The following is a 26169-nucleotide window of genomic DNA, read 5'->3' as shown; positions in this document are numbered from 1 at the left end:
GCACACCCCCTTATAACTGAGGATGTGGCTGAGTTCGGAATTGACCAGCACACAGCTGCCATGACACCATTTCATGTGCCTCTGATTAACCCCACCTAAAGTTCAGATGTTCTAGTCGGCTTTAAAATTATTAACCGTTCCAAATAGCTTTCGGCTTCTGCTGGAAAGCAAAGAAAATGTCAGGAAAAGACTACCAGAACATCTGAACTTTATTTGAAGTTAATCAAAGGTATTTCAAATGGTGCCAAGATTTCTTTTTTCCCCATTGAGTTGTACAGATTAGGTCACATGAATGGTGGGGGAAAAAAAAAAAAAAAAAAGTTTTGAAAGGATTTATCCTGGCCTCCTATTTTTATATCACCACAACCTGACATTGGAATAAGGGTGTGTAGACGTTTTCCTATCCATTTTGTAGTCTAACATACTATTTTTGTTCTGTGGACAAAAACATAGCAAAAGGGACGTTTGCGAGTATTTGAACCATTAACTCCCCGCTGCTCACTTTCGTGTTTCCATTGTTTAACGGCCATTCAAGACGATTGTTCGACTGCCTCATTTCTAACAAGTTTTCATAATGAGCCCTTAATTCAATGCAGGAATATGTGAGGTCAGGTAAACATATGGTGTTTATCTCGGGGTGGGGGTGGGGGGGTACGATAAATAACGTGTGATTATCCGCTCCATCGGAAATGCGATTGTTGGGTAACATCTTTGAATATTCCATCGGCAGCCATATTAATCGGATTAAAATCCCCCAATCCCCTAATCCTTGTTCACTCTTTGCGCCATAATCCAATGTGCTTTTATTCCGGCGGGATTAAAACATGTCATAGCGGTAGTTTGCCGTCATTTGTGGGGTCAAAACAACAGGATGGGGAGAAAAAGAAAAGAAAAAAACCCGCCGCAAATGGTGATTTGTTTGTTGAACTTGTTTGCGATTTCATTGTTATTTTAGGAATAATAATCCATAAATAAATGAAAAGAAGGATTTGAAACAAAGATGGATCTAGGATCTAGGGATTACTTTAGCGGGGTATAAATGTGGCATTAGCAAACGTAACAACCTTTGTCCATCTGATTTCTGCAGTACGGTGGCCTAGAAGTAGAAAACAACGCTATTTAAAAAAAAAAAAAAAAAAAAAAGAAACAAACTGAGCCTTTCATTTTTTTATTTAATGTACCAAATGTCAACAAATTGGGATTACGAATGGAATTATTTGATGTAATGTTTTGACAGTTAAAGTATATTTGCGATAAACTGCATTTATCGACGCATGCGCTCAGCCATTAAACGTCGATTTACGCTGACTTCCATCGCTTTGATGATGCCGTATTAACTTGCCACAAACTGAGACAAACTTGTGAAAAAAACTGATGCTCGTGTATGTGAACAAATCAAAGAGTCATTTTATTCTTGGAAAACTAGGATTTTTTTTTGTTTTTTTTGAACCATACCGTATAATAAAGATTTTAAGATACTGGACTTTGTTGAGCCAAGGTGACTTGGTTTGGTTAAATATCCAACGTTTAGATCTTTTTTTTTTTTCGTTTTTTTTTTTTTAATGTTTAATTTTAGAGTAAACGTCAACCTAAAGTGGCAATAGTCCAATTCTCTTCTAATCTGGAGTTTCTTAAATATGGAGCAATATACAGTACAGGAGCACGTGTGGGAAGATCTGTGGGGGTTCAGGGTGGTGGGTGGTGGTGGTGGAGGGGTGGGGGGGTCGTCACTTAGCCTGATCAATATGCAGATGGCGACCCGCTCAGAGTTCATTAATGCTGAAGCGAGGTGGATTTCATCTCCTGTCTGTGATGTTCATTAACTCTGGCCTCCGCATTGAAATAAAGACACGATGATGACACAATAACAGTGGAAGTCGCACACGCGCGCACACACACACACACACACACACGGCCTGACCAATAGAGAGCAGAGCGCTACAACGCATCCCGAGCCGTGCGACATGATGACGCCGACGTGGTCTTGTTTACACGTTGAAAAGTGCTCGTCACCTGATCGCCCGACACGTTTTTGATTAGAATGTAATCTCCAGATTAAGAGACATTACGGACAAGGTCAATAACACTGTGAAAGGACATATAATAATAATAAGTTAAAAAAAAGAAAGAAAGAAAAAGACAAATAAGAGCACACAAAGCCTCCTCCAAGGCTTAAAACGTGCGTAAACAGCTCAAGATCAAAGAGCTAAGACGTCAAAATACAACTCTGATGCTGATAGAATGCATTTTTATGATAACGGTAAATCTATTGCGGTGCAAGTACAGGCTAACAAACGGCATCTATGTTGCGGTGTTGTAACACTTTAAGCAGCAGACATTTGAACACAAACGTTGCAGCAACACATGTAGACAGATGCTATAACAATACTCAAAGGAACATGTTCTTTATCCTCTGCCACCCCCCAAAAAAACGACTAATAATACTGCAGTTTATTGTGTCACTTACAGTAGTTGTGTTTGCATGACTGATTATACTGCCCCCCCCCCCCCCCCCCCCCCCCGGTCACGTCGCGCACACCAGAAGGAGCCAGAATGAAAGAAATCATGATGCACAAACTGTTACATTCTATTTCATTACTGTATGTTTTTCTAAAGTACAATATTTTCGAGTGCTATTTCCTTATCCTTTTTTGGGGGGTATGTAAAATATTTATTTTAGGGATTTTGGCTAGCGGTGGCGCCGTCGTAGCGTCGTGACCACGGGGATTTAACAGCCACGAATGCCAAGCACGGGGGAAGGCAGACTAGGCCAAGCGTAACCGCGGCGGCCCAACGTCCTTGGCTCCTCGTCGGCCTTCACCTCGCACCCCCCGCCCGGTGAATTTTATGGCTAATTTCCGGCAATTTATCCTGGCACTTTTCCGAAGAGACATTCCTGCGGGAATAATGTGCATAATTTGCATAAATCATTCTGATAGAATGCATATCAGCGTGTGTGGCTCCACCCCTCCTCCCCGTACACCCTCCTTGTCTGATGCGCCGGCGTTTACTTTGTAATCAAAACTGACTCGGACGTAGAAAGGGGTGAGCTGGGGGGGGGGGGTTCACAGTTTAGGCGGGTCATTATAATGAATGCTGAGTTTCTTAGACAAAACAATGACTCTATCCTCCCCAAAAATTCTTCCTTTGTCTGAGGCCAAGAGACTGGGGGGTCAGTTCACTTTACCCCCGCCCCCCCCCCCGCAGCTTTGATCTAATACAACGTATTCAGTCCACTCACGTGACGGGAAGTTTTCCGGAACAAAGCAGAGAAACAATAGAAAATGGTTAAAACTGTAACTCAACGCAGGCGTAACACTGGAAAGCTACCACAAAGGGCCGCTAACGTGATCAGACAATAATAATAGCAGTGTTTTTGTCTGGGTGAAGCAGCATGTGGCTCGTTTGTGGTCGCGAGGCTGTAGCTGCCGTGTTCGTCAGACGGCCGATTGTACTGTACAATCTCCAACTTTTGCTGTTTTCAGGACAAGTAAATGCTGGGAAACGCCAACATTGGTCTTCCCGTGAGAAACAGAAGACATTGTACAGAGCAAACTTCCCTTCCGGATCACAAGAGTAACATTATTTATGGTACAATTCCCAATTGGACAAAAAAATAAACATTAGGAAACACCAGAAGTGCTCTTTTTTGCAAGAAAAAAGAGGGTGTACAGAGCAGATGTACGGGTACTCTGTCCAAGGTCTTCAGACTACAGTCGAAAAATTTGGGATTGGTACAATGTATTTTTTGGAGGGCTGGGGGGGGGGGGGGGGGGGAATACACACAAGCAGACACCACAAGTTCTCTTTCTTGCAAGAACGAAGACGAGCTTGTACAGGGCAGACGTGCAGCCTTAAAATTCGTAAAATTTCCGAATTGTTTTCAGGAAAAATAAGCACCGGGAAAGTTGTCCTTCGTGTAAGATAGGAGATGTCATACAGGCACCAAATGGAGCAATATTTGCACGCAAAAATCCAGTCACACGCCAAAGCAAGATGGCCGCATAAGCCATGCTTTCTTGTTCCCCCCCTCCAAGCAGCAGCCATGTCGGGGTGAGCGCTCTCCAGTCTCAGGCGGTATCGCAGCTGACAAGTGGACAGCTGTCTGCCGGGTGGACGTTAATCACAATAATACGGGGCGGGCTAATCAAGACTCGGTGATGGAGCGCTAAATGACACGCCCCGGCGTACGCGCCGAAACCAGTCGCTCGTGGAGGGGATCCACGCCAGAGCCCCCCGTCGGAGAGGGCGGGCGATGATGATGATGATGGTGATGACGATGATGAGGCGGGTGCACAGCCATCCAGACAATAATTACTCTTTGACTGCGCTCGCATTAGGAGTCAGTCAAAGCAGATTAATTTCGACTGATAGCGTTGGTACCTCCTAAATGCAGATTCTCCTAATAAGAGTGAAATTGCAGAGAGCGGGCCTCCGCTTTGTTGCGCGACGCCTTACGCGAACAGACAAGGTCTTATTCTTTTGCATAAATCACCGCGACGCTCCGTGACGCCAGGTTGTCGCCTCCGGAATATCACGAGCGACATTAGCGCGCGAACGCGTCTCGTCTGATGCCTTAGCCGGGCCGCGGCCCCTTTTGCTAAATACCCTGAGACCGCGAGAATTAGCCTGAACGCAGAGGACAGCATCTGTTTGTGTGCTTGTGCCGAGCAAACAAGGCAATTTGCAGCACGCCGAGGGAGCGGCTAATAAACACAAGGGTATTCCCCCGCCGTCCTGCTACACCTGGCGCGCGGGATATCGCGCTAGCGGCCTGCTAGCGGCCCGCTCTGGTAGATTTCCATCACAGTTGTATAATTCGGGAATGGGCCGAGGTTTTGGGGGGGAAATAAACACTGGGAAGCACCAAACGTTGTCCTTCTTGCAAGAAAGAGGAGAATGCACTTGTGAGATGTATCTTTGTCACCGCTTTAAACGTCGCTTGAGCAATATTATAGAACATTTGAGCAATTATCGCCACTTTGTACTGTCAAAGGTTGCATATATGTTGAGCCACGCTCACGCACCTTCTGACTAGAAGAGTATAAAAGCAAAGCAAATTTATTTATATTGCGCAAATCATACACAAGGTGCTTTATATGATTGAAAGCATTTAAAAACAAAGGGGGGGGAACATTTTTTTATAACCACACCTCAGTTCAAGGCCAATGCGCTCGAGATAACTGATGGAAATTCGGCACACTTTGTGGGCAGAGTGAGACATAAATAAAGGCGGACAGATTCTGGAAGAGGGCAGATCGTCCTGGTGAGACTCACTGAATGATCTCCAGTGCATTGTATCACTTGTTGTATTTTTGCTACTTGCTAAATACAAAATGAAACTTATTTCTTGGCCTGATTCCCTCCACGAGCTGATCAACAATAGAAGCGGAAGAAAGGACCCAGTACACGAGGGCCTCTGACGAATACGGCAACTGCTGTCTTGCTAGAGTTGAAACGATGAATCCATCCATCCATTTTCTGAGCCGCTTCTCCTCACTAGGGTCGCGGGCGTGCCGGAGCCTATCCCAGCTGTCATCGGGCAGGAGGCGGGGTACACCCTCAACTGGTTGCCAGCCAATCGCAGGGAACATCGAAACAAACAACCATTCGCACTCACAGTCATGCCTACGGGCAATTTAGAGTCTCCGATTAATGCATGTTTTTGGGATGTGGGAGGAAACCGGAGTGCCCAGAGAAAACCCACGCAGGCACGGGGAGAACATGCCAACTCCACACAGGCGGGGACGGGGATTGAACCCCGCTCTAACCAGTCGGCCACCGGGCCGCCTGAAACGATTAATCGAATAACTCAAATCGTTCCATTACAAAGGTCGAAGCTAAATCTCTGCATCGAAGCTTTGGAGGGACTTTTTTTTGTTGTTGGTTTTTTTTTTCTTTTTTTCCATGTTAATGCAGTCGCGCACACCACTCCCTGAGGAGAAAAGAGTCCGTAAAAAATGTCCAAAGTTTGAGATTATTTCACACTTAGCAAGGAAGATGAATTGCAATGTGTACCACAATAGCACATCTACGATCGGCAACACATGGTAACGTTAGCTAATATAATATAGCCTACCATTGCTAGTTAGAACGTATTGTAATACGGTAGACACAGCTGCCGGTGCACTTTCAATCCCTTTATTGAACAAATAGTAAGAAAATAAATAAACATGGCATGCAGTACACTACATCTACGGACCAATATGGCGGTGCTATCTTTCATAATGCGCACACGGAACCGCCTCGCAATAACAGACATATAGTAAGGGATGCAGCTATCAAATATTTTTAGAATCTATTATTATTATTATTAATCTATTATTGTACAAATTTTCTCATCAATTAAAGTAATCGGATACAAAATTTGCATGTAGGCAAAGGTATTATTGTGGTTCTCTTGGGGTCACCATACTGTAATGTCTGTGACTTTGAGTGTTTGTGGCTTTAAAAGGCGGGGCCTGGCCTGGTGAGTGACGTGAGAGTCAGCCAATGAGAGTGTAGAGATGACTGCCGTGCGCCCAGGTTAGCGGCTGGCTGTTAACTGGCTAACCGTGAGCCAGTCCGCGTACCGTTGAGAGCCTGGACTTCGTCATAGCCAAAGCGGCTCGTGCATGAATGCGAAAATCACGCTGCCAAAACTGAGCTAAAATGTCCTCCATGGACAGCTGACACAGAAAAAGCACACTAACCAACATGGAAACTTGGCTTCCGCTCACATGAGTGTCATGTCTGACCTTATTTTGGAGTAAATGCTAAAAAAAGGAACATTCACACTAATTGCCAAAGCCCACCTTGGCTTTCACTTCACATCACAGCACAGCTCCTAGCCGGGAATACCGAGATAAAAGACACACCGGCCGCAAAAAGGTCTCATCTATTGTATTACACTTTCCAAGTCTGCGTTCTAAGACTATGAATTGTGGGTAATTTGCGCTTTCAAGGTCACGTACCTGGCAGAGCGAGAGACGAGCCCCGACTTGTGTCAGCTTTTTGAGCCTGCCAGCCAAAAGAACACGATAGAATCAAATAATGAGAGCGAACAAGTGCAAAAGGCGGCGATGAGCGCGACTTAGCGCCTTGATGAGGCTAATTAAAACATGCCGGGACGCCGGGGCCCTGCCAAGGATCAGCGGGTGCTAATGGCTACCTCATAGCCCCGTGGAATTTACGCCGTAATGATGTCGTGGTGGAAAGTTTGCAGGAGGAACGAAGCGCCGGTCGGAGAGAAGTAGGCAGGGATCGGCCGTGTCAGCAAATTGAAATCGGGCCCAATTCAATTACGCTAAAGACTTTTTGCGCAATAAAAACATTTTTTTATTGGACGATTAACAGGACGCCGCCGCGGTTGAAGGTCAAACACGCCATCGTGGGATTCATTGTGCAACTAATGATTGTGTTCATTTCCGATTCATGAGAATTTATTCTCGTACTATTACGGCTTTTTACCTGGAAAAAAATATAAATAATTTTTCATGAAAAAGTATGACTTCTTGAAGAAAGATGACTTTACGCTTTTTAGGTTACAACTTATCCTCCTTCTAGAATTATAACTTTCTTCTCTTTATTATCTTCCCAAAAAGACTCTTCTTGGAAAAATATGACTGATCTCATTGAGTATTTTTTTTTCAGATTGAGTACAAATACTTCATTTGAGTAATCGCTGATACTGAACATTGATAGTGCCATTACATCTTGCAATTGTGCATTTCGATTTTTATTAAGAAGGGATTTGGTGGAAAAAAACAAAACTGGAAAAAAAAATAAAATCGAATTTGGTACAGATTTTCTGCCAATAATGAAAACAACATTAATATCGGCAATCAATTTGGCGAGAAACATGAAGACACTATTTGCTTTTGCGGGCCACAAAAAAACGATGTGGCGGGCAGGATCTGGCCACCGAGCCTTGAGTTTGACACCTGAGCCTTGACGTCATCACACCGAATGATCTGATTTTCACTTTGGACTGATTTCAAGAAATCCTTGACAAAAAGGGTAAAACACATCTTAAAGATTTCCAATTGGCTTTGCTTTTAGCTTCCCATCCAAACTCAAGAAAAGTGGGCTTGCGTCCGTCCCATCGGCAAGCGTAACTGACGCTTTGTGAGGCTTGCGTGTTTAACCGAGCTTCGCTTCCAACGTCCAACCTGACTTATGGTGCAGGAAAAAAAAAGCGACACTGTGGATATGACGACGCCGATAGGCTATAAAAGCGCTTAATGACGCCCCTCGATCACCTCCCCCAGCGTCGCTTACGGCTCCGCTTAACAATTCATCGCCTCCTAAAGCCACAAGACAAATGACGTCGCTTGCAGGGGGAGAACCAGTCAAGAAATTAAATATTCAAAGGGAAACTTGATAGAGATAATATTTCAACAGTAAAGTTGGAATTTTTCAAGAAAAGTCTTGGGAATATTTAGAAAATAGAGGCATATTTAAATACCTCTATTCTCGCAACTGTTATATTCTTCTTAGACTACAAACAACTCTTCTTAAACAAAATCGGACTTTATTCTCAAAAACACAACTTTATTCTTGTCAGATCATGTTTTTTTCTGATAAAAGCAAACTTTAAAAATATATATATACGATTGATGAATTGCGAGTGTTTTTCTTGTAGTCTATTTTGTTGAATAATCACAATTTCATTCTTGCCCAATTTTTTTAATTCTCCTAAAATTATGAATATTCTCATAAGGTTAAGGTAACTTTTTTTTGGTAAAATTACAACTTGTTTCTTGTAATATTCCTTTTTTATTGTTAAAAAAAAAAAAAGTAGGTCTAGATTGTAACTTAAACAATTACAACTATTTTAACATTACAATTCCCCCCCAAAATTCAATTATTTCTAGTAAAATTAACTTTTTTTCAAAAAAAAAATGAAAAAAGAAAGAAAAATACATCTTTTTTTGAACTTACAACTGTTCTCAATTCCGTGTTTTTCTCCAACGTTATTCTCCTAAATCAACTATTTTCTTAAAAAAATGTGGACTTTTTTTTTTGAGTACGATTTTTTTTTTTTTAATTCTCGTAAAATTACAACTATTCTCATAAGGTTACAACTTTGTTTTCAGTAAAATTTAAACTTTGTGTCAAAAAAGTGTTTTTGAGAAATATGTCTATTGTTGGAAGATTATAACATTTTCTGAAAAAATTCAGATCTCACAACTTTCTTCTCGTGGCATAATCTTTTTTTATTTTTTTGTACAGCGGCCTGATATTATGTGTGAAAAGTGTGTTGTAGCGACAACGTGAGATTCTGTCCGCCACTCTCGGCGGGTTTGTTTGATCTGTCACATATTTAATGACCTCTCGGGAGGCGACCCCCGAATTTGCATTCCGCCGTAATGAAAAAAGGTGAGAGCCGAGCATATTTCAGCGGGCCTGTCAAGCTCACTCACGCCCCTCGCCACAGCGTTCGGCAACTTCATTCTCGCCGACGTCCGTCGTCACGGCCGAGAGGGACAAAATGAGCAAACTGTTTGGACGTTTATAGAGAGACGTCCCCCCCCCCCCCACCCCCCCTTTCTTTTTGCCTTGATCATGAAGTCTCCTTGAAAGTTGCTCAGTGTACCTGAGATTTATGTCTAAACTTTATTCTCGAAAAATATTCTCCTAATACTAAATCAAATAAATACAGATACATTTTCGTATTGTTCCAATTTTATATTCGTAATTAGTGCATATTTTTACCCCGAAAAATACAACTATTTAAAAACACAAAACTTGATTCTAAAAAATAAAAAGACTAGTATCTTAAAATATGATTCTGGGAAAATCCAAGTTTGTTCACAAAGATTACAATTTTTGTCATAACGATGACATTGATCGTAAAATGGAATTTTTGCATAAAATTAAAATTTTTCTTCTCATAATATGATAAATATGGATTAATTTTTGTATTTTACGACTTTATTCTCGTAACATGTATTTTCTTTTCTCAGAAGAATATGACTATTGAAAAATACCTAACGTAAAAAAAGTCTTTATTTTTCTCATTAAATTATCACTTTACTTGGAATATTGTGTTTTTTTTCTTGAAATAAGTATGGGTTTATTCTAAAAGTAATTTTATTCTTGAAAATGTTGACTTTTTAAAATACAACTTTTTTTCTCGTGGATCTTTTCTCCAAAAAAAATCTGACGATTACAAAAAAATCTGACTTTATTCTCTGAATGGTAAGACTTTTTTTTAACCTAAAAATGTAACTTTACTCTTATAATAGTATGGCTTATTTTACTGAAATAAATATGTCTATTCTTGAAAAGAATCCAGTCAGCATTTCCTCCATATTCCGAAAAAGTATATTTCATAAAAGTCATTGTAACTTTATGCAGTTTGAAAATTAGCCCTGTGCTTAAATATAGGGCAAAAAAAAATGTACTCAAATAATGATTTCATTCAAATGTATTGCACGTAAAAGTTCAATAAAAAAATTGGACCCAAATAAAAGTTTAAAAACAAACATTTAACGATTAAATGCAAAAGTACAAATAAAGCGAAATAGAACAGACCTGTATTTAGGCAGTGATACTTTCACGTACCACTAGAGGGTGCCCATGTACGAACGACTGTGTTAAGAGTGAACACGCAATATAGCGCGCGCTATTTGGGATCTTAGTATATCAGGCCCATCGAGCACGTTCATGTTTTTTTCCCCTCGGACGTGAATCTTCCTTGAAAGTCGCTCGGCTTGTTTTGCACGGCAGATTTATGTAACGGCGAGCTCGTTAGGAAGATTTGGTGGGCCGATTGACAGTGACGCGCGCTGGGCCTTGGCAGAGGTGACACGTGGGACGCTCGATTCTGCCGCACCACCACGCGAGAGCAATTAGAGACGCGGCTTTCTCAAACAGGTCTGGACGCGGACGGACACGTGCGCCCGAAAGTCCTTATTGACATGACACGCGTCTCCCGTGCGGCCTCCCGGACTGACAATCAAAGGGTCACGGCGGTAATCTGCGGAATAAAGCGCGAGAGTCAACGCATCACATTGGATTTGCCAAGTAAACTGATTTAAAAAAAGGGAGAAAAAAAAAAAAAGCCAAGTTACTACTGCAAGGCAGCCGAGCGCGCTGGTTAATTAGCAGTGGCACTCTAACTAATTTTTACAGCTAAACATAATGAGTTCAGTCTATTAATTAATATAATCACCCATTACGGCATTGGCCCGATTTCACGCACTGTGTTGCAAATTTGTTTCTAGGGACGATTTCTGCGCTAACGATGTCGTAATTAAAAGGACGGAAGGCTGGCGCTGTTCTCGCTGTCTTTTCGTCACGTCTAACAGCGAGGACAGTAAGCCTCACAATAGACTATTTGGAAATTAAATCTGGTTTTTAAAAAAACCTGCCAGAGTGGTCCAACAATATCTAAATAATTCTTTTGAATTTTCTATAGAATTATTATTATTATTATTATTATTTTTAGATTAAGCTGTTACATTTATTGTGAAGATTTAAAATGATATATACTGTATTAATATTTAAAGAAAAATACTATTTTATTCTCCAAGATATTACGACTGTAGTAAGATTAAATTGTTTTAATGCAGCCCTTATGGGGGGCACAAGCCAGTGCAAACCGGAGGCCGGTCCCAAGCCCGGATAAATGCAGAGGGTTGCGTCAGGAAGGGCGTCCGGCTTAAAACTTTGCCAAACAAATATGAGCGTTGATCCAAAGAATTCCATACCGGATCGGTCGTGGCCCGGGTTAACAACGTCCGCCGTTGGAAATTCAGCTACTGTGGGTCGAAGTCGAAGAAGAAGAAGAAGAGGTGGAAAGCGGGTTCTTCGGCAGAAAGAGAAGAGGAAAGCACAGAGCCTAGAACTGAATGTGGGGGCTTTGAATGTTGAGACTATGACAGGAAAATCTCAGGAGTTGGTTAAACATGATGATTAGGAGAAAGGTTGATATATTGTGTGTCCAGGAGACTAGGTGGAAAGGCAGTAAGGCTAGAAGTTTAGGGGAAGGGTTTAAATTATTTTACCATGGTGTAGATGGGAAGAGAAATGGAGTCGGGTTATTTTAAAAGAAGAGTTGGCTAAGAATGTTTTGGAGGTGAAAAGAGTATCAGATCGAGTGATGAGGCTGAAACTTGAAATTGAGGGTGTTATGTATAATGTGATTAGTGGCTATGCCCCACTGGTAGGATGTGACCTAGAGGTGAAAGAGAAATTCTGGAAGGAGCTAGACGAAGTAGTTCTGACCATCCCAGACAGAGAGAGAGTCGTGATTGGTGGAGATTGTAATGGACATGTTGGTGAAGGAAATAGGGGTGATGAAGAAGTGATGGGTAAATACGGCATCCAGGAAAGGAACTTGGAGGGACAGATGGTGGTAGACTTTGCAAAAAGGATGCAAATGGCTGTAGTGAACACTTTTTTTCCAGAAGAGGCAGGAACATAGGGTGACCTACAAGAGCGGAGGTAGAAGCACGCAGGTGGATTACATCTTGTGCAGACGACGTAATCTGAAGGAGGTTACTGACTGTAAGGTTGTGGTAGGGGAGAGTGTGTCTAGACAGCATAGGATGGTCGTGTGTAAGATGACTCTGGTGGTGGGGAGGAAGATTAGGAAGACAAAGGCAGAGCAGAGAACCATGTGGTGGAAGCTGAGACAGGACGAGTGTTGTGCAGCTTTTCGGGAAGAGGTGAGACAGGCTCTCGGTGGACGGGAGGAGCTTCCAGAAGACTGGACCACTGCAGCCAAGGTGATCAGAGAGGCAGGCAGGAGAGTACTTGGTATATCTTCTGGCAGGAAAGGAGAGAAGGAGACTTGGTGGTGGAACCTCACAGTACAGGAAATCATACAAGGAAAACGGTTAGCTAAGAAGAAGTGGGACACTGAGAGGACCGAGGAGAGGCGAAAGGAATACATTGAGATGCGACACAGGGCAAAGGTAGAGGTGGCAAAGGCCAAACAAGAGGCATATGATGACATGTATGGCAGGTTGGACACGCCTTTGCCACCTCTTAAAGAAGGAGAAAAGGATCTATACAGGTTGGCCAGACAGAGGGATAGAGATGGGAAGGATGTGCAGCAGGTTAGGGTGATTCAGGGTAGAGATGGAAATATGTTGACTGGTGCCAGCAGTGTGCTAGCTAGATGGAAAGAATACTTCGAGGAGTTGATGAATGAGGAAAATGAGAGAGAAGGGAGAGTAGAAGAGGCAAGTGTGGTGGACCAGGAAGTGGCAATGATTAGTAAGGGGAAGTTAGAAAGGCATTAAAGAGGATGAAAAATGGAAAGGCAGTTGGTCCTGATGACATTCCTGTGGAGGTATGGAAGCATCTAGGAGAGGTGGCTGTGGAGTTTTTGACCAGCTTGTTCAATAGAATTCTGGCGCGTGAGAAGATGCCTGAGGAACGGAGGAAAAGTGTACTGGTGCCCATTTTTAAGAACAAAGGTGATGTGCAGAGCTGTGGCAACTATAGAGGAATAAAGTTGATGAGCCACACAATGAAGTTATGGGAAAGAGTAGTGGAGGCTAGACTCAGGAGAGAACGGAGTATTTGCGAGCAACAGTATGGTTTCATGCCTAGAAAGAGTACCTTTGTAGATCTAGAGAAAGCCTATGACAGAGTACCCAGAGAGGAACTGTGGTACTGCATGTGGAAATCTGGAGTGGCAGAGAAGTATGTTAGAATAATACAGGACATGTACGAGGGCAGCAGAACAGCGGTGAGGTGTGGTGGGACTGCATCAGGGATCAGCCCTGAGCCCCTTCCTGTTTGCAGTGGTGATGGATAGGCTGACAGATGAGGTTAGACTGGAATCCCCGTGGACCATGATGTTTGCAGATGACATTGTGATCTGCAGTGAAAGCAGGGAGCAGGTGGAGGAACAGTTAGAAAGATGGAGGTGTGCGCTGGAAAGCAGAGGAATGAAGATTAGCCGACGTAAGAAGTATTATTTTCAGATAATTATGACTTTATTCTCATAAGATTCCAAAGTTATACTCGTATGTTTACGATTTTATTTTTGTAAGATTATGACTTTTTTGTCAGGAGAACGCGACCACTTTCTTATTGTCTTGTATAATTATTTTATTCTCTCAAGATTACGATTGTTTTTCTGCCACACTTATTCCGATTTTTTTTTTTAATTACTTACGAAAAATACAAATTTATGTTAGTAAAATTCCAACTTTTTTCTTGCAGGATTGCAACTGCTTACTCATGAAATAACGACTTTTTTCACATACAATGATTCCTTCATGCGTGGCTGTGGCTCAACTTCCCGACGCCGCCATCTTGTTCTTCTCAAGCAACATTTTGCTAATTGACAGAATTCTTCACAATGAATTCATCATTAGGCCCCTCCCTAATAGGTGCTGCACATGGTCATTTGTGTCGTCTACAGTCTTTGTCAGTCTGCGTAAAGTCTCAAACAAGTCCGGGGGGGGGGGGGGGGGGGGGTCTCGCGGGACCTCCGGAGAGGCCCGGTAAACACGGCGGACCCTCGCTGCTCCCCCGACTGTGAAGGTGACACGGCGACGCTACACGCAGAACAAGCCCTTTTGATTAATCACAGGATATTTACTAGCTCACATCCAATCAAGGGCCGCCGCATCAGCGGCGCTGGAAATTACACAGCAGAGTTAACCTGTCACCTGCCACCGCTACAAGCCCAATGACTACTTTAAACACACACACACGTACACACACACGCGCACACACACACACACACACACACACACACACACACACACACAGGCTCAGAAGTGATTGTTTTATTTCCTGCAGAAACAACATAACCTGCCGTCAGGTACTGGGCAAATGTCGTTTGATATAAAACCTTATGGCAGAGCAGGGGGAGGCAGCCATTTATCTCAAGGTGCTGCTCATAATGGGATCGACAGGAAGTTAACAACTATACGCCATACGCAGACACTAGTGTCAAATACAAGGCCCGGGTGCCACATCCGGCCCACCACATCAATTTATGTGGCCCGCGAAAGCATATCAAGTGCGTCGACTTCATGTTGCTTGCTAAAATAACAACATTGCAAATCGTCTTTCCTTTTATATAACGTTGATTGCAAACATTTTTGTTGCCAATCCCCATTTCAAAATAAACTGAATTAACAACTTTTTACTGGCTTCAAATATAGTTATTCATCGATTTTTTGGTGTAAATGTAATAACATGAGGCAATTGTACATTTACTGTACATGTGTTCGCGCTCATGACGGCCCTCCGAGGGAAACCATAACGACGATGTGGCCCCGCAGCAAAAATTTGTTTGACACCCCTGCTGTAGAGGACGTACTGTAGTGTATAAAGTACATATAGCATAAGCCTGCTCTTGTGATGATTTTGTCGATATTTCTTCCCAAAAAAAAAAAAAAAAAAAAAAAAAAAAAGAAATACATTGTTGTAAATGTATCCCAGTGGGCTTGATGAATGAATCTGGGGAGGACTTGATTTAATCAAAACTGAAGAAAAAGATAATAGTTGTTGGCCCACGTTGAGGTCTAAACGAATGTTACAAACACGTAAACATTTGTTGAGATGGGAAAAAAATTGTAGTCTACGTTCAGAGATATGAATTTAGTGTTTTGAAAAAATATGACTTTGTTCCTGTGAGATTACAATTTTATTGAAAAGATATTTGACTTTTTTTTCTTGAAATATTGCGACAAATCTAGTAAGATTGCGAACTTTTTCCTGGAAAATGATGATGTGGGGGGAAAACTAAAATGCATTGTTGTAAAAATATGATCCAAAAAATATTCTTATAAGATTACGACCGTTTTCCTTAGAAAAATATGACTGATCTCATGAGATTAGACATTTTTAAACACTACAGAAAAATCACTTTATTCTTATAAGGTTGAGACTTTATTCGCCAAAACATGACATTATTCTGATTTCTTCACTTCCCCCCCAAAAAGACTATTCCTGTAAGATTACAACTTTTTTTTTTCCTCAAAAGAAACACTTCTTGAAAAATAAGATTTTATTTCCCTAAAATTACAACTTTTTGCTTTGACACATTTCGACTTTGTTCTCCTAAGAATAAGATTTTTTTTCAAGAGAAAAAATATGACTACTCGCTAAAATGACAATTTCAGCATGGGTTTTTCCACTTACGTTCTTGTATAATGTGTCGCTTAATGTTTTGTACAATACTGTACTAAATTCTGATTAAAACCGCAAAGCACATGCAAATAATAATGTAAACAAAACATGTGCAGCGCACCGTAGACGAATGCTAACATTCCTACGTGTCCAGATCATGTCAAAAAGCGCGTGACACCGCTAACGACGTAACCTTTGCGACGACCCGCACGCTGTCCTTCACGGTTAGCGCTCCGACGCCAGGCGGGAAAAGGCAACCGTGCTGCGTTTGCGAGAGCTCGCGCACGATGCTAAATGTCACTCGGCGGGGGAGCCCGTCTCGTTTCAAAACAATTTCAATATTTTTTATTTTTTTTACGTGCCGCCAAAAGCGCGATTCCCTCGGCAACGCGATAAGGCTAGCTGGGCGGGGGTCGGCGGGGCGACAACGACGGGGCCTGATAAAACACTTTTGTTAGCTTCCAAGCAATAGATCACTTAGCACCGGCGCGTGCTATCTCTGGACAAATAGTCTATTAGACGGGAGCATTTTTGTCAGTCCTGCCGTCGCCCAGATATTTCCTGGGAGTGACGAGTCGTATTAGCCGCCAGGAGGGAGAGTAATTTCCGTGTCACATCGCTTTAGCCCGACCCCCGCTGACTATCGCAAAGACGAGGGCGCGCTTACTAAACTTAATCACATTTGCCTTTTTAATGGCATCCCTGCACCCGGCTGGCCAGGGACTCGCAGTTCTCTTTGCGCTACTGCGCACCTCCACACTGCCTCGCACTGAACAGCAAATCGATACTGCGTGTACTACCACAAATGATACAGTGCTCAATAGCAAGCTGAATTGACCTGCTTTAAAAAGACCAAGTCGTTGTAAAAACTGAAATAATACAGACGTAATTTCAACTGCTTGGTGAGTGGAGGGGGGGAGCTGAAATATCAATTAAAAACATTTACTATTAATAAACCCAATAGGAATATCAAGAATATGAATGAAAAGAGAAAATATTTACATATAAAATGTATTCAGAAATAGAAAAATATTAATAAAAAGAAAAATGAAAACAAAATACAGGACATACATAAAGATGTAAATTCAAATTAATTTTTGTATTGAAAAATGTATTGAATAAGAAAACGTAAAAAAATATATATATATATAAAAATATTCATAAATATTTTGAATAAAACAGATGCTAAATTTTAGCCTGTGTGCCTTTCCCGTCTCGCATCAGCATTCAGGTGGTGGCGGCTACGTGGTTGCTTTAAATACACAATGTCAATTGCTCTTTGTTTTATGTTTAGTTTGCCAGCTTGAACTTTTTTTTTTCAATTCTTTTTTGAAGACTATTTATTGATTATATATGCAAAACTATCACCCGCCAACATACAGCGCTCGCAAGTCAAAGCACAAAATTAGCTCGCTCAAGGAACCACTGTATCAATGCGGCAGGCTGGATGCACTATTTTAAACAATAATGGGGTAAAAAATAATCTTGACATACTGAAGGAGCAATGAAAGCGAAGGATCCGCCATCAAATATTCAGACAGACTAGTAGTTCTCCGAGTGTAAAAGTGAGCGGGAAACAAAACACTAAACAGCTAAAACAGCAATGTTCCGAGGACATTCTGTCAGATTCCGCTCTTTTGTACAGATTTCATCACCGGGCCGCCGTGGCGTAAATGCTTTCCAACATTTTGACATCGCACGCGGTGTGCCGAGCCCTCTGTGCTGGTGAATAATGAATGGGCAGTATGTTCCAAACATCTGTCTCGCATGCCGCCATCGAAGGGAAACGGCACCGTTCGAGCTCATCATCACGACATCACCTGGCCGCTCGGCATCCGAATGAGGCTCGGCGCCGGTGGCCAAAAGGGGGAGAAAAGCGAGCGAGTTTGGACCACTTCACGTTCTTTGTGCGCTCTTCATCTTTAATTCAGAGCTTGCGTATTTCTTTGTGATTCCGGCATCTGCTTGCTTCCGCTGTTCAATAATTCCTGCTCGGCGACTCAAACTTCACTGGGACCGCGTGCGGCCACGCCCACATGAGGGCAGTTAGCCAATCATGTGAGCTGCATCAGGAAAAAAACAACATTTTGGTCCTTTTAGCAAGCCAAACACAATACGTGGGAAAACTAACAACAACTCATCGCTTAAATGTTATTTTTTCTTCATAATAGTGCTTTCTCTGATTATTCGGAACGACTGAACTCGATTAGCTTTAACAAAATTCCTAATTAATTATTATGCCAACCCCATAACAGGTTGTTTGTAGATTGTTGAAACAATTAATTGAATAACTCATTTACAAAAAAAAAAAAAAAGAGCCTTTTTTTGGTTTTGTTTTTTTCCTCTCGCCGGATTCATATACTCATTGTTCACAGAGGGTAAAGAATACAGTATATGACTGTGAGTACTGTTATATTGTCTGTCTACATGTGGTGCTGCACCTTTTGGTTGCTTAAAGGGTTATAACACAGACTCATAGATGCCAATCATTGCCTATGTTAGCATTAGCCTTAAGCTAGCAGACAAAAGGCTAAGCTATGTGGTTGTTGTCATACACGGCGTGTAATTCGTTTTGATTGATGTTCAGTTTGACAGTAAACAAACTCAATATAGATATCCATGTAACAAAATGGGCTAGACGTGGGGTTTTCTGCGCGCTGTGTCCGTTGTCACAGTCATAGACGGCGGTGGGGTCTACCAACAGATGCTACCCACTGACCTAAGAGAGCATGGTGGAGGGGGCAGATGTTCAGATGACCTCGCCGCGGCGGGACCAGCTGATGCGGCCGTGACGGCGATGGACCCTGGCAGGGGAAAGCGATCCAGTGGCACCCGAGTTTCCCCGTTCACCGCCCCCCCACCTCCGGCCTTTTGGTCTTCTGCCTTCCCGGAGTGGGGGCGGTCCTGAAAGGAAAAGAGAGAGGACGGGATGATGAGAAAAGTGTCAAAAAGAAAATAAAAGTGTGCAGGGAAAGAAGGGACAGCAGCGGGAGGGATGGTTGAAGGGGTCAGCGCCGGTTGTCACAGATGTTGTGTTCAGCACAAAACACCGCCAGCAGCCATCACGTCAAAGCAAAGAGAGCCCAACGAGCGGGGCCGACGTCGGGCCCTGTCGCCTTCAATCCGCCTCAAAATTCAACAGCTGTTTCTTGAACGAACACAGATGCAAAAATAATGAGAATAATGCTGACTTACAGCTGCCGCTAAGACGTAGACGTACACTACAACCTGCGCCCAAGGCACAAGAAGTTGTCATTTAAAGTACAAGGGGTCCTAAATTCCGTTCCTACGGTGGCGACGTAACCTGAATTTGTACACAAGTCTGTAGTCATACAGGATGTTCTAACCTTCTCAGCAACAGATATTTGAGTGCCAAAGCGCCAACTTTGCAGGGTCCACTATATAACGGCGATCTCAGGCAAATTTTCTTTACCCGTTGCGAAATGCGACGGATATTACTGCAGTTTACTGAGGAGCTGTGACCGTCTCCGTGTATATTGGTATAGCATAACACATCCAGTGCCATTTAGAACAGAACTGTGCATGCGGACATAAGCACGTCACATAAATGTACGGACTTCCTTACGAAAGCATACAAAAAAAAAAAAAAACAGAAGCAGATAATGACCGAGAGAGCTGCGACGTTCAGTTCTAAATGTGTCCGTTCATATCTTGAGGGCTTTTTGGCAAAGGGCACCTCAGCCTCAATCAGGCCCAGATTGTGTGAACATTTCATGACCAACGTTGTCATTACAGAACGATGTCTTATCCAAGACACACACCACGGGGTATCCACTTGGCACATCTGCATTTAGTTTTTTTTTTTTTTTTTTTATGAATTTGGGCTATCCGATTGTATAAAACAAAGTGTGAAATTTTAGGGGGTTATTTGGGAGAATTTGGTAGTATTTATGTACATACTGTATTTACAACAATGAGCAGCAGCGCCAAATGGAGCAACTGTGCAGAAATGAATGTAAACAGCACTGGGTATAGTCAGCAGCATTGTATGTCGCCTAAAATATATATTATATAACAATAAATAGTTAATATGATGGTGTTTATTTCTCAACATCGCTGTCTATTCTTGCTGCTGTCCTGTATATAAATAATATAAAGTATTTATTCTATATACTCTGAGCAGAGGAGTGACAACTACACATTAATAGTTAATACATGTGCAGTGAATGTTAACAGCAGCCAGAATAGTCGGCAGCACTGTATGTGGTAAAAAACAACAACAACGATAGATGTATTAATAAATAGTCTAAATATACGTGGATTAGCAACTATACTAGAGATACAGAAGAGAATGTTAACAGCAGCTAAAACAGTTGGCAGCATTGTGACATTAACACCCACCAACCCGCCAAATGTGGGGTGAATTTCTGCAGTGGCGTGTTGCTCCGACACTCCCACTAGCCACTTTGGCGGGTTGTATTTCGTTCGGGAAAAATTGATGTCAGCAAAACAAGCATGTTCTGCCCCCGTTGACAAATGTATTTCGACTAGTGAAAAGTACTAGACGGAGAAACACCAATGTAGCAAACCGCACATGACTAAATAGATAGCAAACTGGATATGCAGCAAGAAGAAGCCGCAGCATTGTATGCAGTTCGACGATATGTCCATCAATAAATAGCAGGAGCCTACAGAATGAAAAATATACAAGAAGTATTAAATGTCAACAATGGGGTGACAACTATTTTTTAATTACTACTATTTACTACTATAATAAGCAGCAAGAATATAGGGAGCGGCATTGTATGGTCTGACTACACGAGGATCACTAATATTACACATGCTCGTATTTGTCCATTTCGCCCACATTACCCAGAGAAAGACTGCCAGCTCGCCTAAGATGGCCGTCCAGCACCTGTCATAAAGGCTGAGCGTCACCCGCGTCACGGGGTGTCGTGAAATGACAGCGCCCAAAGTCTTCAGAGATGACACCTCGGGAGGTGGAAAAACATTTTAAAAAAATGTAAATAATGTTAAAAAAACAAAACAAGGGAAAGATCGACATTTTTACATTCGCAAATTTATCGCGGTGACTTTAAAGCAAAGTAGGAGGAACTATTCATTTTTACAGCGGGGGAGTCGGACCGTGGACGAGGGGGAGGGAGGGAAGGAAGGTAAATGATGCCGAGTGTCTTTACGAGACAAATGATGACAATGAAAAGCACCTTGTCAGCCATTGTCCATTTGGATTAATGGAAGCACGGCCACAATCGTCAGGCAAAGAAAGAGAGCGGGATTGTGTTTGGATAAAGATGAACACGCTTGAAATATGGAACTAATAGTACGCATGCGGTTCAGTTACAAATGCTGTGCCCCAACACAAACCATGTTCCCTTCAGGTAAAAAAAAAAACAAAAAACAGGGAATCTGCAAAGCTGAAGTTGAATATATATATATTTTTTTAAGTTGCTAAACCCTATTTATTCAAACAGTGCGTACCGTAATATGCGCCGTGCCCCCAATTAGTCCGCGGGTGTGTCATCCATTTGTAGCAAATGAACGCTACCCACAAATCGACAAATTTTTTTTTCCCCTGGCAGAAATAAAACTTGGAACTGAAAATATCTCAGTTCACGGATGCCGTCTTTCAAACATGGACATAAGTAAATTAAATAAAAGAATCAAGAAATTGTAAATTGTAATTCAACACTGTTGCTAACCAAAACAGCAACACCTACAGAGGCACATAAAGCAGTATGTCGTGTGAAGTGGGGGGATTGGCCACTTGGAGGCAGTATAATACAGTCATGCAGACAGAAACGAAGAACAGTACTTCTACTACTGTGTGTGACTCAGTAAAATGCTGTAATATTCGTCATTCCTTGTAGATGATAAAGAATATATGCCTGTGAGTCTTGCTATATTATCTGTGTACATTTGTTGCTCCACCGTTTTTGTTAAAATATCCGTTGCTCCGAAAACGGCACCTATCGAGGCTAACTGTTAGCATTTCAATGGTGTTTTGCATTGTTTGTTAGCATTAAGCTAAGATGACTAAGCTGTTGTTTTAAATCTACAAGCAGTTTGTTTTATGTTTAACTAACTTCATAGCCACGCCCCCCACCCGAAAAAAAAATTTGAGAATCTGAAATGACAGTTAAAAACAGTGAAACACTATCGCCACAATTCAGTACTACACAGTTCTCAGTCTGCACATTTTAAGCAATTATTGTCAAACATGTACAATGGCTTTAGGAAAAAAAAAATCTCAGAATTCACCTTATAGGATTTAAAATATTGAATTGTACAAATGAAGTCCCTCCTTCCACAGTTGAGTAAATGAATGCCCCTGGCCACTCACTATATAGCGTTTGAAATGTGCATCTTCCTATGATTACTGCAATAAAAACAGAACCGCAGTAATCTCTACGTAGTCCGTGTTTAATTAAGTGATCCGAAAAGAAACCAAAACAACATTGACAAAACAAGTCAATGAATAAATGAATAAACAAAGCCAGCACAGCGCTACCAGATACACAGATACGACTTGCGCGGGCATGACAAACATCAGGCGCTGTGGGCTAAAACAAACCCAAAAAAAATATAATAATATCAGGCAACCAAAATCTTGTTTGTGTCCGAGGGCTAGTCTCTGCGCGGCGTTGCGGGCCACTTCTGATGTCGGCACTAGCTGGTGTAACGCAACCAGCCAAGCATTAGCATTGGCCCTCCAGTTAGAGGACGCTCTTTGGATCCTGTCAGCCAAACTTACAACACACACACACACACACACACACACACACACACGACTGGAACAAGCAGCTTGTTTGTTACAGCAATTTGAGTTTTCTTTTATGCGCATCACACAGACACCAAGTCCTATAGCAGGACTCTGCAATTAAAATTTAATGTCTTCAAGCCAGGGTCCAAAACAGCATCATGAAAACACGCATTATAATTCAGACCCAAGTATTTTGTGGCGGTCAAATGAAATTTTAAAAAAGGTGATATTTATTGCTTATTTTCACCCTGAACCGAAACGACGAATAAAACATTTCCTAAATTTATGTTGAATGAAGCTGGTGGGAAACAAATTGACCCACACACACACTTGCAAAGCTTCTCTGAATAGTAAGCTGGACTGGACTAATAAAAAGAATTATGTTAAATGGAACTGAATAAAGTGCTTTTGAAGGGATCTTAATGTGCCTGAAAATGAGGAAAAATAAAATAAATGGCAGAAATTAAAAAAAAGTTTGCGTGTGAGAAGTTTGAACATTTATGAAAAAAAATAATATTAACAACTAAACAGCTGTAATATCAGTTTTCATTGCTTTTTTGTGTGTTTGGATACAATACTCAGAGGCATATATTCTTGATCCTCTGCGGAGAACGACTAACATTACTGCTGCTTACTGAGTCAGTTGTGAGATACTTCTTTGTGATTCTCCATGTTTGTATTATACTGCCCACAGGTGGCCAAGACACGCACACCAGAAGGAGCAGCACAATCTCCTTTGAGTTGACGTAAAAACTGTAGCAAAAACTGGAGCGTAAATCACCCCACCCACCCCTGCCCGCAAAGTGGTGATGGCTCAATTACAAGCACCGGTGAAAATAACCTAACAATAGGTACAGGTCCACATATATAAAGGCGTCGGGGACCTCTCTACTACACCATCTCCTCCAGCCACTTAGCGAGCACACAAAGTTCAACAACTGTGAAGAAGGAACAATTAAAGGAGGACACACAAAGCAGTGACCTTGACTGACAAGCGCTCTTCACGGCGGCCATAAACAGCAGAGGGAAGGCTGATAAGTGTTCACCGGCGCGGCAAGTAACGACCTATCCGTCACTAGAGGTTGGCCCGTTTGAGCTAGTATAAATTGAACATACATAATGTACAGCAATAACAGCGGTGCTCTCACATTCGAATGTATTATCATTATTCTTGGGGGGGGGGGGGGGGGCGAGTCCAGCACCACCCCGCCTTCACCCCCACCCTTTGGCCCGCGGGTAAACGCCTCCAGCCGTGATAATTTCATTCTAATCTTTGTTCCATATTATAATTTTCATGGTCAGAAATACGGCAGGGGGAAGCGACGCCGCATTTCGATCAGGAGCTAAACAGAACGCGGGGGGCCATAACGGCAGATTTTTATGTGACGGCATAACCGCTCGTCGCCGGCCCGCCGGTCAATTGATGATAAGGAACGACGGGCGCGCTGTAAATCCACGTGCGATGGCCCTTTTCAAACATCGTTACGGCGGCGGCGGGCCTCTGATAGGACGAGGCGTGTATCCATATGGAGAGCTGCTTAGCGATGAAAATTCAATGCAATAGATTCCAAAAAATGATATGCAGATTCATAAAGTGGAATTATCTTCTCTATCAGCAGTTACATCTGCATCTTTGGAGTGCATAAAAATGCCCTAAGAACCTTCTGCTACCAAGATACGATGGTAAATATTATAATAATCATAAATACTGTACGTCTTTTGTGTATTACTAGGTCACAGTGAGGCTGACCTTTAAAAAGGATGGAATGGCACATGCAGTTTGCACCTGGTATATCGCAGCACTTGTTTGTTTTTTTGTTTTGTTTACTGGGATTGAAGTTTCCTGTCCAACTAAACATAAAATAAAGACAATTACACATTCATAAACTTTGCTTAAAGTCCACTCGCTTAGTGCTAACACTAAAAACGATCTATGTTGCGGTGCAATAACCGTTTAACCAATGGATTGGACACAAATAGTGAAACAACACATATAGACAGACAATATAGCAGTGCCAACAACAGTCATACTCCTTAACCTCTGCGAAGAATGACTAATATTAGTGCCGTACTAATGAGCTTAAAGGAGTTGCGACATCTCAATGAGCTGTATCTCTGTCTGTCTGTTTTATACTGCCCCCAGGTGGCAATCATATCTCAAGGCACCACTGTAGTTCTGTTGGAAGGACAACAAATGAATTCTAATTCAATTATTCTCTTTGTGAAAGATGGACTCTTTAAATTAAAAGAATGTTATAAATTAGCTGTTCTATTGTATAAAATGCTATTTAGGAGTGGCCGATATTTTTGTTTTGAACCAAAATTATGTACATTCAAAGAAATTCTAATTTGTACGCAAAAAAAAAAAAAACATGCCAAGAAATGGCTGCAGTCTACACAGAAAGCTACGTTAGTAACCGTGTGAGAGTAATCATGTAACACCCTTAATTAACAGGGAAGTGACTGAGGCCTCCCACGCACAAACTGCGGCACGCTCACAGTCGGTTCCCTCGACGCAAGTCTCACGCACAGCGACTGCACGACTAACTGTGCTACAGTATGTACACTGAAGTTGCTTCTGTTAAGCGCCGTCACGGCTGTAATTTAGCTGATTGAACACCAAGACTCCGACGTTAGCTTGTCAGCTTAGTGCTGTTACTGCTTCTATTTTGGTAGCTTTCTATTTTCTCCTTTTTATTCCATTGCTTTAGGCTTGTTTGGACTCTCAGCTTTTTTGCAAATAAAAGGACTTCTGGACATTGCGCGATTGGCGTTGTGCGTTTGACTTGTGTTGTTTGACAAGAGGGAGCGCTGAGTGAAGAGGTCAATTGCTACGTTAGCTTCTCGTGCTAGCTAGTTAGTTAGCCTGCTGTCGACTGGCAGCTGCCACATTCTTGTCGCTTGTGATCAAAAGGTCGCGTCTCATAGGTAGGTGCTTGATTTAACTCTATTTGTCATTAACGATGAAATAATGGCATTTTTATTGAGTGTTTTATTGTTTTTAACAAATTCATATTAGACCAGTTAGAAATTGCATATACTATGGTGCCTTGAGATAAGAGTTTAATTCATTTTGTGACCATGTTTGAAACTTTGCATCTCAAATCATCTGTCACCATTAAAATGAATGGAAATGTTAATCTGTTCCAGCGCCCCCCCAAAAAAAAAAAAAAAATTGGAATGTGTTTTTTAATTAGAACACTAAACAAAAAAAAAACATAGAGTAATGCCATGATTAATTAGAATGTAAAGAACTAAAGCGTTTTTGCCACATTTTTTTGCTTCAATTCTATAGACATTGTGCTGCTTGATCTGGTGTGTGCACCTTGGCCACCTGG

The 26169-nt window shown here is 42.0% G+C and overlaps 1 protein-coding gene across 1 annotated transcript in view; it reads right to left on the bottom strand.

The window, feature by feature from the left end:
- abhd10b (abhydrolase domain containing 10, depalmitoylase b) overlaps positions 1-26169 on the bottom strand; it is a 159588-nt gene that overhangs the window by 78070 nt on the left and 55349 nt on the right. Inside the window, exon 4 of the mRNA XM_061757919.1 lies at positions 18809-18993. The gene's annotated coding sequence lies outside the window, so the exon portion shown is untranslated. The remainder of the gene's footprint in view (positions 1-18808; positions 18994-26169) is intronic.

Source organism: Phyllopteryx taeniolatus, chromosome 20, assembly GCF_024500385.1.
Source record: "Phyllopteryx taeniolatus isolate TA_2022b chromosome 20, UOR_Ptae_1.2, whole genome shotgun sequence".
Taxonomy (NCBI): domain Eukaryota; kingdom Metazoa; phylum Chordata; class Actinopteri; order Syngnathiformes; family Syngnathidae; genus Phyllopteryx; species Phyllopteryx taeniolatus.
Note: the sequence above shows the minus strand (reverse complement) of the source record. Positions and strands in the feature narration are given on the sequence as shown.